This window comes from Canis lupus, chromosome 25 (genome assembly GCF_048164855.1).
Source record: "Canis lupus baileyi chromosome 25, mCanLup2.hap1, whole genome shotgun sequence".
NCBI classification, from domain to species: domain Eukaryota; kingdom Metazoa; phylum Chordata; class Mammalia; order Carnivora; family Canidae; genus Canis; species Canis lupus.
This window is the reverse complement of record NC_132862.1, coordinates 34,358,931-34,378,172: the sequence shown is the minus strand read 5'-3', so window position 1 is coordinate 34,378,172 and position 19,242 is coordinate 34,358,931. Positions and strand designations below refer to the sequence as shown.

Sequence of the window (19,242 nt, the reverse complement as noted above, 5' to 3'; positions counted from 1 at the left end):
GAAATCTCAACTCCCAATGTGATGGTATTAGGAATTCTGGGGATTAGGGATTCTGGAGTGATTAAGTCATAAGAATAGAACCATCTGGAATAGGATGACTGCCCTTACTAAAAAGGCCCAGGAAAGTTCGCTGTCCCTTTCTACCTTGTGAAGTTTCAGTGAAAAACAACAATGTAGGAAGCAGGCCCTCAAGAGACACCAAATCTGCCAACACCTTGATCTTGGGTTTTCCATCCTCCAGAACTGTGAGAAAGAAATTTTTGTTGTTTATAAACCACCAGTAATAGTACTTCATTATAGAAGCCTGAATGGACTAATACAAGTTTTTCTTAGCACCATGTTTCTTGGGCTGTGCTCCCCAGTCCATACACAAACACACCTGTAATAATACTACTAGTGGTGATGATCATGATGTCGCCGCCAATTTTTAATTCTGGCAGCGTTTAGCAATGACTTCAGAAACTCTTGAAAATATCAGGAACTTGGGCTCTTCCATCAGAGATTCTGATTAAAATAATCTGAGTTGGGACCCATGCATCAATATTATCTAAAAGTTCCTCGACCTTCCAACTAAGCACTAGCTGTTGGCACGTTCCATCATATTGAGGTCCCCATGACATCCAAACCTGCAATGTCGGGCCCCAACAGGGACCAGTGGACGCAGGTACAAAAGGCAAGGATGACTTGTCACCATAAACAATGAAACAATGAGAACTGTTGCAGAATATGCAGAATATGCTGCCATCAACTCCATGTTAGACCAGATCAACTCCTGTCTGGACCAACTGGAGGAGAATGACCACCTCCATGCCTGCCTCCAGGAGCTACTTGGCAGACATGCCTTAAGTTTCAGCAGTAGCTTAGAAGGTCCCAGCAATACCAGTCCCTTGGCTCTGAGAGCCACCAACCACCCCAATCCTGCCTCCCTGGGCTAGACTCTGGCCTGGACACTCACCACCTGGCTTAGATACCTTCTTAAGGGCTGGCTTCCAGGTCCTCTGGTGGGTCTGCCTGCCTGGGCCACTTTTCTGGTACTCCCTTGGACCAGCCCTCACCACCTGGCATCCTCTCTTAGGGTCAGGTGTGAGCCTGTGAACCACCCACCTTGCCTGCCTGCCCAATCCCAGGGCGTCCACTCTGCTCAGGCCTTGAGTGTCCACATTAAACAGGTGGACAACAAAATAAATATTTTTAATAAATTTTTAAAAAATAAATATTTTTTAAAATAAAGAAATAAAAGCTCCTCAAAGAATTCTAATTCATTTAGAGTTTAGAACCAGTGAAGAGAAATCTGAATTTCTGAAGCATCTGTTTATCCATACTACTCTGTTCTTCTACAGTGGTGTTAATATATTTAACTCACTAACCAGTTAGCCTTAAATATTAGTTAATAATTAGCTCTTAAATCTATGGAAGATCAAAGAAGGAACAAGGAACCAAATAAATTACTTTCCACACAACAGTTTTCCATATTTCCCTCCAAAGTTTTATAATTTGAGAAATGGGACTTTTAGACTTCACAGTTACTGCTTAAGTTGTACTAAGTATAAATATCCAAAGATATGTAAGGATGAAGATAGATTTTCAAATCTCTATTACAAATTTTCAAGCTTTTAGTATCCAATTCTTTACCTACAGAAATATTCAGTGGCAACCCTCAATGAAGGTTTAAGTTTACTTATTCACTGAATATGTTACAGACACCAGAGTCTCATATTACTTATAGGATATGAACAAATTAATATAGTAAATATCCTTTAAAAGCTTATATTCTGTATGTCAATCAGTGCAATTGTTTTCTTCCCCTGTTTAGAACATGCTGCCAAAATGGTAAAAAAAAAAAAGCATGGAAAATTACCTGTGATTTTCATAAAAATATATACAATATAATTAGTAGTCACTTTGACATTGTATTACTTTGACACAGGGTGACTTGCATCTACTCTTAGCTATGCTAATTAGAGTGTGAAAAAGATCACAAAACTGACATTTTAAAAAATAATTATAGGGACACCTGGGTGGCTCAGCAGTTGAGCATCTGCCTTTGGCTCAGGGTGTGATCCTGGGGTCCTGGGATTGAGTCCCACATCGGGCTTGCTGCGATGAGCCTGCTTCTCTCTCTGCCTGTCTCTGCCTCTCTCTGTATCTCTCATGAATAAATAGAATCTTTTAAAAAAAATTATATTTTTTTTGTTTTGTCCTTCAAGTAAATCCAGTCAAGTAGGAGATTAATACTTAAGAAGTCATCGTGTCTTTAACAAAACCACATTACTCAAAAAGCAATTAATAATTCTGAGATTACACCACAGAAAACTGGTATACTTCCAAGTGTTTAAGCACTCCTGAAGATAAAATCCATCATTTATTACTCTCTTTTTCAAATCCACATAAATCAAGCAGAGAAAGGTCTGCAATCTTAATCAGACACCCACAGTAGACAGACACATCCCAAAGCCAACCCACTCTTTGTGAAGATGGGGGGAGACGTTAAGACTCTTTGACAAAATCACTGACCCCATTTCTTTCTGAGACTCCAAGCACCAGAGTGAAATACAATCTAGAAGATCTTCAGTCTTCTGACAATGGTGCTAATTTTAGAGCTACCTGGATACTATCTAGGGCCAAAAGGCAAGAATAAGTTACTTCCAATTTCAACCCAGAGTCAAGTCAAAGAAAAAACCTCACGGTAACCACAGAAAAAAGCAAAACAGAAATGGTTATTAATACTTACTTTTTAAACCATCAGAAAATATTTTAAATATGTTCATTTCACAAAGATTTAGTTTACAAAAGAACATAAAGCAATAGATGAGATAGTAATTTGTTAATAAGTTCTATATAAATACTACTTAAAAAGCTGAAGAAGGGCAGCCTGGGTGGCTCAGTGGTTTAGCGCCACCTTCAGCCCAGGGCGTGATCCTGGAGAGTCCCATGTCAGGCTCCCTGCATAGAGCCTGCTTCTCCCTCCGCCTGTGTTTCTGCCTGTCTCTCTCTCTCTCTCCGCTCCCCCGTGTGTGTCTCATGAATAAATAAATAAAACCTTTAAAAAAAAAAAAAAGCTGAAGAGGATGTTTCAGTAGGCATTCGTTAATCTATCAGAGGAGGAAAGCAGGTAGAAAAGAAGGACAAAATCATCTGAAGGTTATAGAATAAACCTTTTCTTTCAGATGAAATAACTAACAAAAAGAAAATAGAATCAGGCTAGGAATTAATTCCTAATCCAGCTCTCAAAATTTATCAAATTGGAAATGTAGTATATATTTGTAAACTCATGGGGGGGGTTCTCTTTAGAGTCTCACCTTACTTCATATCCCCCAAAACAATTAAAGAAATTAAATATGATGTATGGTGCAAGCAAGGAGGCAACTAGAATGTTCATTATATTGTTCCTTTTATCTTTTTTGTATGTATTAAATATAAGTTTATGACTGGTTTAAAACATACAAAAAACTAAGCCATATACAACGCCTGGGTGGCTCAATCAGTTAAGGGTCTGCCTTTGGCTCAGGTCATGATCCCACAGTTCTGGGACTGAGCTCCACATCAGGCTCCCTACTCAGGAAGGAGTTGGCTTGTCCCTCTACCTCTACTCCTCCTCACCACTTGTGCTCTCTCTCTCAAATAAATAAATAAAATCTTTTAAAAATATACCTAAACCATAAAAATAAAGGACAGAAAGCAAGTTGAATATACCTAATCCTTCTCAGAAACAGTGCAAAATATGAAATCATAAAGAAAAGAAATAGTAGATTAAATATTGGGGGAGGAGGACAAAAAGACTTATAAAATCTGTTTTTGTTCCAGAGAAACCTTCCAATTAAAGAGCACCTAAAAAATGACAGATAAAACTACAAAAATATTTTAAATGTATGTCTGCACCCATAAAAATTAAAGGAAATATTCTGAGCACAGAAAGGAAAAATTGAGAAAAGTAATCTAGAGTTGAAGAAGAGATGGTCTCTATAACCTATACAAGGTAGCACCCTTAGATGAGAGAATACACTCAATGCCAGAAACCCCAACTTAAACACTCTCAGTGGGTAAGCTAAAAGGAAAACACACACGGAAATGGCACAAATATTTGACTATATGAAGAGATAATTAATGAACATGAAGATAATTCTGGATAATCTCTTTGGTGCTAAACATAAAGAGAAAGAAATAGATTCATGAAAGAGGTTAAAAGAGTTCATAAAACAGACAAATGTCTAGAGTTCTAAAAACAAAATGATATAAAAGCAGTATTTTAGGAGACTTTTCAAGAACTGATGAAAGACATCAGTCCACAGAATCAAGAACCCCAACAAATCCCAATTAGCATAATTTTTTTAAATCTAGATGAATTTTTTTTAAAAATCTAGATGAATTTACTGAAACTGTAATCAGAGTAATGGTAATAATGGATCACTTCAACAACAAAGAAAGCCAACAGATACTAGAATAATACCATTAAAACATGGTAAGAGAAAATATCTGTTGATCTGCAATTGTATCCTACACAAAAAAATTAAAAACAAAGGCAAAATAAAGGTAGATTCAGACAAACAAAGCCTAAGAGAGTCTGCCACCAACAGGACTTCACTAAAGGAAATTAAGATTTAGAAAAATTAACCCAAACAGAAGTTCCTAAAATGCAAGATGGAATTGATAAATCTAAACTTTAAAAATAATGTCTTATGAGTAAGAAACAAGGAAGCAGAACTTAAACTGATAATAACAATAATATATAAGCCAGGAAGGTAATAAACAGAAGTAAAGTATACTAATAATTTCATAAGTATATATGTTAAAAATTCTCAGAATTCAAAATTTTTTTCAAAAATATAAAATTTTTTAAATTCTCAAAAAGACTGCAAATTTGTAGAGAGAAAAAGCTGACAAAATATAATCAATAAGAAAGAAGAGAAACGAAATGGGCAGAATAGAAAACTCAAAATAAGATGTCAGATGTGAATACAAATATATTAGTAATTACAATAAAGTGTAAAAGGACTGAGAAGCTTCTGCAGAAGACGTATTTTGTTTTTTAAGGATTTGTTTATTTGAGAGAAAGAGAGCATGCACGCGAGCACACACAAACTGGGGGGCAGGGCAGAAGGAAAGGGAGAGGCCGACTCCCAGCTGAGCAGGGAGCCCAACGTGGGGCTCAATCTTAGGATGCTGGGATCATGACCTGAGCCAAAGGCAGATGCTTAACCGAAATGAGTCACCTAAGTGCCCCTAGAACACACATTTTAATGATAGACTTAAAACTCAAACCAAAAACTCCAACTATATGCTACTTAAAAAAGAAACGCCTAGAACACTAAGAAGCAAAAACTTACCAGAAGAAAGCAGATATAGCAAGTGATATTTAACAAAATGAACTTTAGGGCAAAATACATTAGTAGCAATAAAGTCACTAAATAATAGTATGAGGTACATCAGGAAGAAAGTTCCTTATCTACCTGTATTTCAAAACACAGCTTCAATGCACATAAAGCAAGATAGGCATATCTATAAAAAGAAACTGTCAAATTAATTACCACATGGAAGATTTGTTAACATACTTCTCTCAGCAATAAATTAAAAATTATTTTAGGAATCAAAAGATTTCAACAGTATAAACAAGTTTGATTTCATGGACACATCTACAACACTGTACTCAAAAACCACAGAATATATAATCTTTTCAAACACACATTTTTATTTATTTTTCTTGAAGATTTTTAATTCTATACCCAAAGAGGGGTTTAAATTCACAACCCTGAGAGCAAGAGCCACACACAGTCCATTGACTGAGCCAGCCAGCTACCCACATGAAATATTTTTTAAATATAACCACACACTGGACCATAATGTAAACCTTAAGTATAGGACTAATATACATATGGCAGAGTAACTGTAATTAATTAACTTAGAAATAATAAGTAGGAAAAAAATCTATCTGGCTGTCTGGAAATTAAGATTCACATTTCTAAAAAATAAAACAGTTCAGAGAAATCAATTATTATTTTATTACTAAACTTATTAAGATGCAAATAATGAAACTCTGAGGCACAGGTAAAAATAATAATAAATATGTTTAAACTACTAAAAGCTAAAAGGATGAAAAATAAAGAGCTAATCCAAAGAAAGTATAAGAAAAATAAAGGGAAAAGAAATCCCCACAGTATTAAAAAAAAAAAAAAAAAGTATTACAGCAAAAAACATAGGAAAAACATGAGCTTACAAAACTGTATCAAGACAAGTTTTTAGAAACCTGAATAAACTGTAACTATTAATAAAAAGTAAATTCATCATGGTAGGAGAAAAAGGGAGAATGATATAGCCCAGATATCTACTGGTAAATTCTCTAAAATTCTCACAGACCAAATAATTCTAATCTTAAAACATAATTATTGCATTGTACAAGAAAAGAAAACACTCCAAAACAGCAGAATAAACAGCCTTCTCAAGTACATATAGAATATTCACAAGAATGTGGGCCATGCAACAAAGAACTGAAATCATATACAGTATGTTCTCTGGCACAAGAGAATTAGACCTGGGCAACCCCTGTGGCTCAGCAGTTTAGCACCGCCTTCCCCTTCAGCCCAGGGCATGATCCTGGAGACGCGGGATCGAGGCCGGCATCCGGCTCCCTGCATGGAGCCTGCTTCTCTCTCTGCCTGTGTCTCTGCCTCTCTCTCTCTCTCTGCCTCTGTCTCTTTCTCTCATGAATAAATTTTAAAATCTTTTAAAAAAAACAAGAGAATTAGACTAGTCTATATATGAGAAAGATATCTACAAAATCCTAAACATTTGGAAATTAACCAACATACTTCTAAACACATGTGTGCAATAAATGATTAATATTGCCCTAATAGAGGTCTGGTCTTTGCCCCGAAGCCAGTAAGAGATAATCTCTAATCTAGGACTGTCTTCACTGATAAGAGTGTCATTTGGTTTATCTGAGGTCATAAGCTACCTCAGATAGTCTAGGCTAATGATGTGATTTATAGTAGAGGCTTTGGGACACTCCATAGAAGCCCAACCTCTAGAGGGGCTAGAGACTAAAGTCAGCCAAGCAGAAAGTCAATATGTCTACATAGCCAAACTCTAATAAAACACACAAGTCTCAGGTGACTTCTCTGGTTGGCATTATTCTGCATGCTGTCACACATTACAGGAAAAGTAAGGGCTGTCCACACAAACACTCCACTGCGAGAAGACAGCTAGAAGCTCTGCACTTGGAACTTTCCTGGACCTGGGCACTCTTCCCCCAGCTGATTTTTATTTGTAATGGAATAAACCACAACTAACAACTTTCAGTGAATTCTGAGAGTCCTAGTGACTTATTGAACCTAAAGTTAGTCCTGTGGTCTCCCAATCTGCAACTGGTGTCAAAAGTAAAAGTGGTTTTATGGAGGGGGATATGAGCAAAATAGGTGAAAGGGATTAAGTATTATAAACTGACAGCTATAAATAAGTCACAGAGATGAAAAGTACAGTACAAAGAATATAATCAATAATACTGTAATAACTTTGTATGTCGACAGATGGTAATAACTACACTCATCACTGTGAGCATTTCATGAGTATAATTGTTGAATCACTATGCTGTAACTTGAAATTAGTATCATATTTTATATTCACTATACTTCAATTTAAAAAATAAGATCTGTAGGCTAAATTTAAAAGCTTCAGAAAGAACTAAACTTTTTTTGAGAGACCAAGTGAGCACGAATGGGTGGAGGGACCAACAGGAGAGGGAGAGAGAATCTTAAGCTGGCTTCATGCCCAGTGCAGAGCTGGATGGGAGGGCTCAATCTCACAACCCTGAGATTATGACCTGAGTGGAAATCAAGTCAGACACAACCGACTGAGCCACCCAGGTGCCCTAAGAACTGTATTTTTAAATAATATAATTATAGAATATAATTTTTTAAATGTTCATGTCTAAAAAACCTAGACTAGTTTATATTTTACTAGCCATACCGTGACTTATATGCCAACCCAGATAGCGCCTAAGTTGGTGACTTTACTGAGGGATTAACCAGCCCTGAGAATGGGGGCCATCTGCCTCCCCCTCCCAAGCTGGGGAAACACCACCCTCCATGCATAGAAGCAGCATATGGCAAGGCTCAGATTCCACTGGATTTATACTTGAATCTTGTTTTGGGATCTCTAGAATGATGCTTGGAAACAACCTATAGGACTAATGAATATACTATATACTCTGAATTCTGCAAGGTGGCTCTAAATAATAAAGCTGATTTGACAGTGTTTAAAACACACACACAAGATACCACTGCATACATCTAAGAATGACTTAAAGGAAACTGTCAAATACTGGTGAGGATGCAAAGCAACTAAACTCTCAGACACTGCCAGTGGGAATAAAAAATGGTATAGCCACTTTGGCAAAATTTCAGTTTCTCATAAAGTTAATTATAATTACCATAGAACCCAGTAATCTGACTCTAAGGTATTTACTCAAGAGTAATGAAAGAGAAATAAAAACTTACGTTCACACAAAAACCTGCATACAAATAGTTATAGCAGCTCTATTTGTAATTGCCAAAACTGGAAATAACCCAAATGTTCTTGAACTAATTAATGGATCAACAAGCTGTAATACATTCATACAACGGAACATTACTCAGCCACAACAAAACTACTGATACATACAACAACACAGATAAACCTTAAATGCATTATGCTGAGTCAAAGAACCCATTTATACATATTGTATGATTCCATTCATATGACATTCTGGAAAACTACAGTAATAGAAAACAACTCAGTAACTGCAAGGAGCTGAGATCAGGGGCAAGAAGGTAAGTATAATAAAGAATAAGGAAATTTTGGGGGGTGATGGAACAGTTCTGTATCTCAATCACAGTGCTGATATCAACAGAGTCTGACTAAACTCTAGCCAGGCTCCATTGAGTCCTTTCTCAGCTAGACCTCAACTTTGGCCCTCAAAGACTTGAACAAAATACCAACATAGTTTCTAACAGCTTAAGGCTGCATCACTAAGATGACCCTAGTCCCTCATAAAATGCCTGCCTGAGAAATTAACTGCTGCCAAAAGAATTTACTGTTTGTTCCAGCCAACACCTGAACATAGGGCCCCTGTCTGCCAGTCTCTGTGGGAGGACAGGAGCCTTGGAAAAGTGCCAGTTAGCCAACCCAGATGGTTTCACATAGACCAATTTCCCCTTCCAGCTTTTTGTAATTTATCACTCCCCTGCCTCTACTGGACCCCTGCACCCCCTTCTCCCCCCTCCCTCATTCTCCCTTTAAAATACCAAGCTACTCGTATACAAATCAAAGTAGAGTTCCATTTATGTGGCCCTCTTTTCCACGTTGCAATAATATATTGCTGATTAAAATCTGTCCTTACTGTTTTAACTAGGGTCCAGTTTTTTTAATCTTTGACAATACATAATTGTATGCATTTCTCAGAATTCATAGTATCATACACTTAAGAGGGTAAATTTCATTGTATGTAAAAGTATACCTCAATTAAACTAAGGAAAAAAAAAAAAAAACAGTGATAAGCTCCTGAACCATCAGTGAGGATTCACCTCATTAATATGTCAAAGAAAAATCATATGGTCATCTGAAATGCAGAAAAATCACAACAAACACCAATTCTAGAATTTTTGCTTGTATCAACAACTAAATGTATACATCCTTTCTCTAAAGCAAAAAAGGCAAACTATGGTTAGGGGTTCAAATCCAAATCAAGTGCCGTGCTTTTTGTATGACCCAAAGTGCTAATAATGGTTTTTACATTTTTAAAGGGCTGTAAAAAAAAAAAAAAAGGGGGGGGGAAAAAGAACATCCAACAGAAATCATATACGGTCCACAAAGACTAAAATATTTACAATCTGGACCTTTCTAGAAAATTTTTGCCCACCCCTTGCTACCCAAAATGTGGACCATATACAACTGCTTCAGCAAATCTCAAGCTCTACCCAGAACTACTAAATGAGAATCTACATTGTAACGAGAGTAAAAATATTATTTCCATATAAATATGCCTCTGTAACATCAGAAAACACAGTAAACACATAATAATAGAAGTAGTATACACAACTCTAGAAAATACTAAGCAGTATTTCTAGGATTAATTAATCTACATTAATTTGGGAAAAGTATCAATTAAATCCTAATGATACTGTTGACTATATTTTCTGAACCCAAAATTGTAGCTGGCACAGTCCAACACCAAGAAAAAGTATTTTAAATCATTCTCCCAGAAAATGTGGTAAGCATTCATGCCATTAGCTATGCATAATAAAAATTACAAAGATGCTCCAAGGTTTTTAAGAAATATTTCCCTAATTATTTCATTCATGCTCTTCATTTCATCAAAAGAAAAAGTAACACTTGAATTTTCCCAAGCCCTTACATGGCATGCTATAGTCATTTATTTCAGCCTCCCACAATGACTTGAAAATGCCATTCTGGGCAGCCCGGGTGGCTTAGCACCGCCTTCAGCCCAGGGCCTGATCCTGGAGACCCAGGATCGAGTCCCATGTCAGGCTCCCTGCTTAGAGCCTGCTTCTCCCTCTGCCTCTCTCTCGCTCTCTCGCTAATAAATAAATAAATAAATCCAAAAAAAAAAAAAGCCATTCTACAAGTCTTGTCACAGCTGTTTAATTGAAAATTAGGTACAAGTATTACCTACATTGAAACTCTGTTACTGTTTTGGGAATAAAAGAGAAGAAAGCAGCATACCACATAAATTTAACAGTAATTTAAAGAAAATCACAAATACACAAAAAATCACAAATGATTATTAATATAATCACAAATGATTAATCACAAATTATTAATAAATTAAATTAAATCACAAATTATTAATAAAATCACAAATGATTATTAATATAATCATTAATCTATGATCAAGAGTTATATATTTGTATTAATGCAAATCTCCCTCATATCAGAAGTCATTCAACAATATGATTGGTAATACACAGGTTTGGATTTAAGATTTTCCCAGGGCAGCTCAGTGGATTAGTGCTGCCTTCAGCCCAGGGCCTGATCCTGGAGACCCAGGATTGAGTCCCATGTCGGGCTCCCTGCATGGAGCCTGCTTCTCCCTCTGCCTGTATCTCTGCCTCTCTCTCTCTCTCTCTCTCTCTCTCTCTGTGTCTCATGAATAAATAAAACCTTTAAAAAATAATAAAATAAAATGTATACTGTATATTAAGCTGAGTATGAACCTATACTCATGTCTTCAAATCTAACCCACCACCACAAGTATCATTCTAGCTTCTTCCCATTGTTTATCTGTAACTCCCCACTCTAACATTAAGAAACCTGGTTCCCCAGTGTTGGTGGGAATGTGAACTGGTACAGCCACTCTGGAAAACTGTGTGGAGGTTCATTAAAGAGTTAAAAATAGATCTGTCCTACAACCAGCAATTGCACTGCTGGGGATTTACCCCAAAGATACAGATGCAGTGAAACGCCGGGACACCTGCACCCCAATGTTTATAGCAGCAATGTCCACAATAGCCAAGCTGTGGAAGGAGCCTCGGTGTCCATCAAAAGATGAATGGATAGAGAAGACGTGGTCTATGTATACAATGGAATATTACTCAGCCATTAGAAACGACAAATACCCACCATTTGCTTCAACATGGATGGAACTGGAGGGTATTATGCTGAGTGAAAAAGGTCAATCGGAGAAGGACAAACATCACATGGTCTCATTCATTTGGGGAATATAAAAAATAGTGAAAGGGAATAAAGGGGAAAGGAGAGAAAATGAGTGGGAAATATCAGAGAGGGTAACAGAACATGAGAGACTCCTAACTCTGGGAAACAAACAAGGGGTGGTGGAAAGGGAGGTGGTCGGGGGGTTGGAGTGACTGGGTGATGGGCACTGAGGGGGGCACTTGATGGATGAGCACTAAGTGTTATGCTATATGTTGGCAAATTGAACTCCAATAGAAAGAAATTTAAAAAATAAAATAAATAAAAATAAAAAAAGAAACCTGGTTCCCACCACATACCACCTACTTTACTTAGTTGTTTAATTCTAGTATGCAATCAGATTGATTAAATGTACCTCTATGGGAAACAACATTGACAACTAGAGTACACTGCTTAGGTGCAGTTCCTTTTGTCTTTAGTCTTACAGGTAGCATGCATTTCCAAAGTTATTTAGGTCAGCACCCTTCCTCCCAAACTCTATCCAGTGAGATTCTTTCATAATTTCTAAGAGAATTAGACTCTTCTGTTCTCAATCTTCAACATATCCTGGGATCCTCCAACCTCCTAAATGAATTTTTAAACTTTGCATACATTAAGGTTCACTTTCTGAAGTAAAGATCTATGAGTTTTGAAGTGTACAGTGTGCTTTCTTATGATGCTTCTCATCTTCTATAAATAAAAAGCATTTTACAAACCATTTTACCACTCATGCTTTAGGCAAACACATTTCCAAAGCCATCTTCAATTATACTAAACAGGATACAGAGTTTACACACTTGTAGTCTTATCTACATGCACATATCACTTTTTCCCAATCTCTGAGGAGATTCATTTCAGAAAACTTTGCTTCCAAATTACTAACAGTTGTCTACTCCTGAGTAGGCTTCAAAGAAAAAAATGTTGCAGTTATATAAGAAAATAGATTTCATCTTATTTTACAACCAATTTTTGAGAGTTTCACTTATATCATTAATAAACTAATGAAAGCTTATAAAGAGCGTTAGGAATTCATTCTACTAATTTACTTCACTTTGGTCTTCTTATATATACACTGAGATGATACAGATTCAGTTACTCAGCTCAGTCTCACTGTTGAGATTTTTAAACAAAGTCAGTCTAGTCTAAACACTATCTGCTTACTGTAGATAAACTACTTTAATAAATAATAGTATTATTAGATCCAATACAATGGTTCAGGAAATTTGAGGCTATAAATAAGATATAAGAGCATATAAGTTCTATTCCTGAAAGCTTGCCCCAATCCAGATGAAAACCTCTGAATATTCCTAGAACTCATCTATCAAAATTAAAATTCCAGACTATACTATGTAAGATCCTCCTAGTTAATAGATATATTATTCTTTTCCTATGCTTCATGTATTCAGATTTTTTTTTTTTTTTTTTTTTGTATTTATGATAGGCACGCAGTGAGAGAGAGAGAGAGGCAGAGACACAGGCAGAGGGAGAAGCAGGCTCCACGCACCGGGAGCCCGACGTGGGATTCGATCCCAGGTCTCCAGGATCGCGCCCTGGGCCAAAGGCAGGCGCTAAACCGCTGCGCCACCCAGGGATCCCTGTATTCAGATTTTCAATGCAAAAAAAGCAAAGCCCTGACTTCCAACTTCCAGTCTAGAATATAAGGCAGCTGAGAAGTCATCACTCCATTCTAATGACAAGCAAAAACCTGAACTGAAAAATCAACAATTCTTAGATCTGCCAGAGAAGCAGGGTTACAAAGCAAACTGCTGCTTTCAAAGCTAGAGACAGGCAAGCAAATCCAGAGTGTTACAACTTACAAGAGCAGAAACCTGTAAACAGAAACCTCCATGGGAACCAGTACCAGGGTCGGAAAACTAAACTATATTTGATTTGCAAGAAGCTTAGCGTGGACAAATTTGAAAGTTAAAAATTCCAGAGGGAACCAGTTATGAGAGGGCCCTCACGCTTTTGTGAATTTTATCTCCAGGAACTCTACCAGGTCCTCAGAGTAAAGATCAAAGAAAAAAATCACCTCATGCTTCCAGCAAGGGGAAAACTAAACTAACCATTTTTAAATACATCAGTGCACTTTATTCTTCATAACAAGCACTGTCCTCAAGAGAAATAATTTTGCCAGAGCTTAACCTTTTGGGATTTTATCAGAGCCTAACTGACCTAAAGGGAAGGGAATTACCCAACTCCAGCATCCTGTAGCCATCCTGCCCTACCTATGGGGGTTAAAAAAACAAAAACAAAAACACGAGAAGCATTTGTGAAGCTCACAGCTCAGGACCACAGGCTCACTAAAAGACTGAGACCAAATCACAGAATTATACAATGCTTCTCCTCTTCCAACATCTCAACACATGACTTACTGAAGGCCTATTAATTTCTAGACCTAAAAGCAATTCCTTTTACTCAGTAGATCATGGCCAGCTTTCAACAAAAAATTATAAGGCATACTAAAGGGGAAAAAAAAATCTTGAAGAGACAAGGCAAGCATCAGAAACAGACTCAAAAAAAAAAAAAAAAAAAGAAAGAAAGAAACAGACTCAGATATGGTAGGGATGTTGCATTTATCAGAGTATGAATTTTAAACAACTGTGATTGATATGCTACGGACACTAATAGAAAAGACAGGCAACATATAAGAACAGATGGATAATATGACCAGAGAGCTGGATATTCTAAGAACCAAAACAATGCTGGGAATCAAAAACACTGTAACAGAAATGAATGCCTTTCATGGACTCATTAGTAGATGGGATACAGCTGAGGAAAGAATCTCTGCACTTAAGAGATATGTCCACAGAAATAGCCAAAGGAAAAAAAAAAAAAAAAAAAAGACTAGGGGTTGGAGAAGGGAGTGTGGTGGGAAACAGAACAGAATACCCAAGAACTATGGGACAACTAACTACAGAAGATATAACACATGCATGATGAGAATACTAGAAGGAAAAGAAAAACAGGAATAAACAAAGCAGTGATAACTTAGAATTTCTCCAGATGTCAGATACCAATTCGCAGACACAACAAGCTCACAGAACAGCAAAGCACAACAAACACACACACACAAAAACAAACAAACAAACAAAAAAAAAAACCCAGCACCTAAGCATATCATATTCAAACTCTAGAAAAATAAAGATACAGAAAAAAATCTGGGAGGAAAAAAAACACACTTTATGGACACAGAAGTAAGGATAAGAATGACATCTGACTTTTCCTCAGAAACCATGCAAGCAAGAAGAGACTGGAATGAAATATTTAGAGAGGTAAAAGGGGGAAAACCTTCCAAGCTAGAATTCTGTACTCTGCAAAAGTATCCTTCAAACTTGAAAAAAGACTTTCTCAAACAAAAATTAAGGGAATTTATTATCTACAGACCTGCCTTGCAAGAAGTTCTGCAGAGAAGAAAAATGATATAAGAAACAGATCTACATTAAAGAAAGGAAAAGCAGGGCAGCCCCGGTGGTGCAGTGGTTTAGCGCCACCTGCAGCCCAGGGCGTGATCCTGGAGACCCTGGATCGAGAACCACGTCAGGCTGTCTGCATGGAGCCTGCTTCTCCCTCTGCCTGTGTCTCTGCCTCTCTCTGTCTCTATGAATAAATAAATAAAATCCTTAAAAAAAAAAAAAAAAGGAAAAGCATTAAAGAAATAAAGTGAATATAAAATAAAAACTTTTATTACAGAAGGGAGAGATTAAAAATATTTTGTTCTCAATTTTGCTATGAACCAAAAACTGCTCTTAAGAAGAATCTATTAGGAATGCCTCAGTAGCTAGGTGGTTGAGTGTCTTCTGGCTGCAGGGAGTCTGTTTCTCTCTCTGCCTATGTCTCTGCCTCTCTCTGTGTGTCTCTCATGAATGAATGAATAAAAGAATGAATGAATAATCTATTAAAAAAATATTTAAATAGTCTATTAAAAAAATAATAAAGACAAAGCCCTATCTGCTCTAGTTATAAAGCTTGGTGCTCATTTGTTCTGGTAATATTGGTATCAAACCCTCAATTGGATTCATTTTCCCAAAGGCAGCTAAATTATTTATCGACAGGAAAGAATAAGAAACAAGCCTGAAAGAGATAAATGTTATTCCTAAAATGTAACAAGTGGGTATCTCTAGTAATGCAATGACCTGAGAGTAGAATGAAGCTCTGTGCTTGGGTTTCCTCCACAGCAATCACCTTATATTTTTCCCTAGGCTTCAGGCTCAGAATCTGCCTTAAAATATTTTGTCCTTCTGCAGGAAGCACAGTAAAATGGCATTGGATCCTAGAGAGTCAGGAGAGAATCATTCATGGCACTCAGGAATGCATCAGTGAAGTTGATCCAAAAGGAGAAGTTACTGAGCCCTGCTCAGGGGGACATTACAGGGATGTGATACTGGAGAACTATAGCAGCTAATGGTAGAGATGATACCATTTTGCAAACCCAAACTCATCATTCAGCATGAAGGGAAGAGAACAACCCTAGAAGGAAAAAAGAAAACATCTAACATCCTCCAAAATTAGACGTATCTTCTGTAGTCCAAGTCGATAAAAAAGATTCACTCTGTAACTTGGGTTATGATTATCTGAGAACTTTATTTGGACCAGGTGGGGAGAAAGACTTGAGTTACAGTATCTTAACTGTATCAAATAAATACCAATTTATATCCCTTAGTATAAATGTAGTGCAAGAGAAGATTAGCATGTTCCGCCCTCAAATATGTATAATACAGAAATGGCACACAGATAAAATATCTCTAAAAGCGTAACAGACATCTAGGTACTAAAAGAAGTTAAAGGCCCATTCTATGAATCAAAAAGGATTACCCTGAGGGACACCTGGGTGGCTCAGTGGCTGAGCATCTGCCTTTGGCTCAGGGAGTGATCTCAGGGTCCTGGGATCAAGTTCCACATTGGTCTCCCTGCAGGGAGCTTGCTTTTCCCTCTGCCTATGTCTCTGCCTCTCTGTTTCTCATTAATAAATAAATAAAATCTTTTAAAAAATCATGTGAACTAAAAAAAATTACAATAAGGTTTACAAAAGTTTTAAAAATTCCCAGTAAATGGGGTGTCTGGGTGGTTCAGTCAGGTGGGCATCCAACTTTTGATTTCGACTCAAGACATGATTCCAGGTGGTGGGCTCTGTGCTCAGTGGGAAGTCTACTTTAGATTTTCTCTGCTCTTTGCCGTCCCCCACTCATATGCACTCTAAAATAAATGAAAATCTTTTTAAAATACCCAATAAATTTTTAAAAACAAAATTAGACCCTCTAGGGATTTTTGTTTGTCTTCTTCAAAATAATTGACTTCAAAATTTCCAGAAACAGCTAGAGCAGAGTTGCCAATACAAAGCATCATGGGAGCAATGAATGTCAAGTCAGCAAGAGTTACATCTGCATTGGAAAGGGAAGGGAAGGACATTTCCAGCACTAAAATATATATAATATGACAAAGTCTGGCTATTATGTTAAGCTGCATAAGAGATTGTGAGAAATCAAGGTGGGAATGGGAAAGGGCACCTGCTAAAAGCCTGAGTGACATACTAAAGTATCAGACTTAATAAAAGCAATATTAAGACAGAGTTAATCTTTAAAGGGGACTAGGCACCAGCCAATAAGAGAAAGGTGTAAACTTTTTATTTGAAGATCTACTAGTAGAATAACATCAGACTGTGGCAGAAGAGAGATTTTAGGATGCACTGAAGAAAAGAAGGTTCCTGAGGAAAAAAACCATTCTCCATATTCTCTGTTAAGATATGACATAAGCGGGCAGCTCGGGTGGCTCAGCGGTTTAGAGCCACCTTCGGCACAGGGTATATGATCCTGGAGACCTGGGATCGAGTCCCACATCGGGCTCCCTGCATGGAGTCTGCTTCTCCATCTGCCTGTGTCTCTGCCTGTGTGTGTGTGTGTGTCTCATGGATAAATAAAATCTTAAAAAAAAAAAAAAAAGATATGACATAAGCATTTTCTGTATTAGAATGAGGAATATTTGACACTGAGGCTTGACACCTTCTCCTTAAATCAGTTACTTAAAAATTAGACTACAAGGGATCCCTGGGTGGCGCAGAGGTTTGGCGCCTGCCTTTGGCCCAGAGCGTGATCCTGGAGACCCGGGATCGAATCCCACATCGGGCTCCCGGTGCATGGAGCCTGCTTCTCCCTCTGCCTGTGTCTCTGCGCCTCTCTCTCTCTCTGTGACTATCATAAATAAATAAAAATTAAAAAAAAAAAATTAGACTACAAGGTGTGGCAGCTGAGTGGCTCAGCTGAGCATCCGACTCTTGCTTTTGGCTCAGGTCATGGTCTAATAGGTTATGGGATCGAGCCCAGTATAGAGCTCCACGCCAGGTGGGGCGTCTACTTGGGAGATTTTCTCCCTCTGTCCTCCCCAACTTGCATGCACATTCTCTCTCTCTCTCTCAAATAAATAAATCTTAAAAAAAAAAAAAATAGACCACGAGGTAAGCTCCTTTACTACATCACTTTATCTTTCTAAAAATAAAAAATAATTGCAGTACACATATTAAGGAGTAGATCTGGTATGGCTTACTTGTTTTTTGTTTGGGCAGTTAACCTAGCTTAGAAACCTATGATTACCTGAAAGTACTTAACAATAAATTTACTAAATTCAACTAGCTATGTAATATATTTTGCAAAGGCTTTTTATCAGCATTATTTTTAAAAGCCAATTTTAGTATCCTTTAGGAAATGCAAGAGTGTTTGATAAATATCTCCTGTGGCTTCTCAAAAGCCAAGCTACAGGCTCATATAAAACTCTCTCTTTAACAACAATTATTACTGACTCTCCAATTATGTGGTCTATTTGGCCCCTAATTTATTTTGGCTTCAACGGGTTCTATTTTGGCTTTGACTTAAGAGAAGATAAACATTCTTACTTGATATTGAAGAATTAAATATATATGGTTACAGCACCAGTTTGCAATAGTATTCACATCTGCTATTCATCAAAAATCATGAACCAGCACCAGGTTGTTATATGCTGTTCACTAGTTTCCATACAAATGTAATTTTATTATTGTATCTGGCCTGATATCCACTGCAATACTTTCTGGGAAATGAATTTTAAATGAAGTGAAGGGTAGAAAACAGGCTTTATTTTAATTAGGAAGTAATTACAGTAAGTAAGGAAAATACGAAGTTTTCAAAACATCAAAATTTCTTATGCCAGGAAGTAAAAATACCTCAACCAACAAGCAGACTACATTCCAGCCATTTTATGCAAATTTATTTTATACAAATTTATTACATTCCAAAGCATATAATGTCTACCATTAGGTAAAGATAAAATAATAAATTTTCCAAAATATTCACAAACCCCTAATCTAGTGTGTTACTCAATCTGAATTCAGTTTCCCTTAACAAAAATATTCAGAAATGTTCAGTTTCAATAAACCTAAACTGAATGGATAAATTTGCACCCTTTACAAGATGTAATTACACCCAATACTGGCTAATTAAGAAAACATTTAGAATTGAGTCATAAAAACTCAGTGAACCAGATCTATACTAGATCATAAATCACTTCATGATCCTTAAAGTTACTTATATAATT

General features: G+C 36.9%; 1 protein-coding gene and 1 long non-coding RNA gene across 3 annotated transcripts in view; one reads left to right on the top strand and one right to left on the bottom strand.

The window, feature by feature from the left end:
* The window catches only part of LRP6 (LDL receptor related protein 6), a 162,394-nt gene that overhangs the window by 105,719 nt on the left and 37,433 nt on the right, over positions 1-19,242 (bottom strand). The gene's annotated exons all lie outside the window — the stretch shown is intronic.
* Positions 91-19,242, top strand: part of LOC140617481 (uncharacterized) — a 42,536-nt gene continuing 23,384 nt past the window's right edge. The window contains exon 1 of the long non-coding RNA XR_012017705.1: positions 91-245. This is a non-coding gene — a long non-coding RNA (uncharacterized lncRNA). The remainder of the gene's footprint in view (positions 246-19,242) is intronic.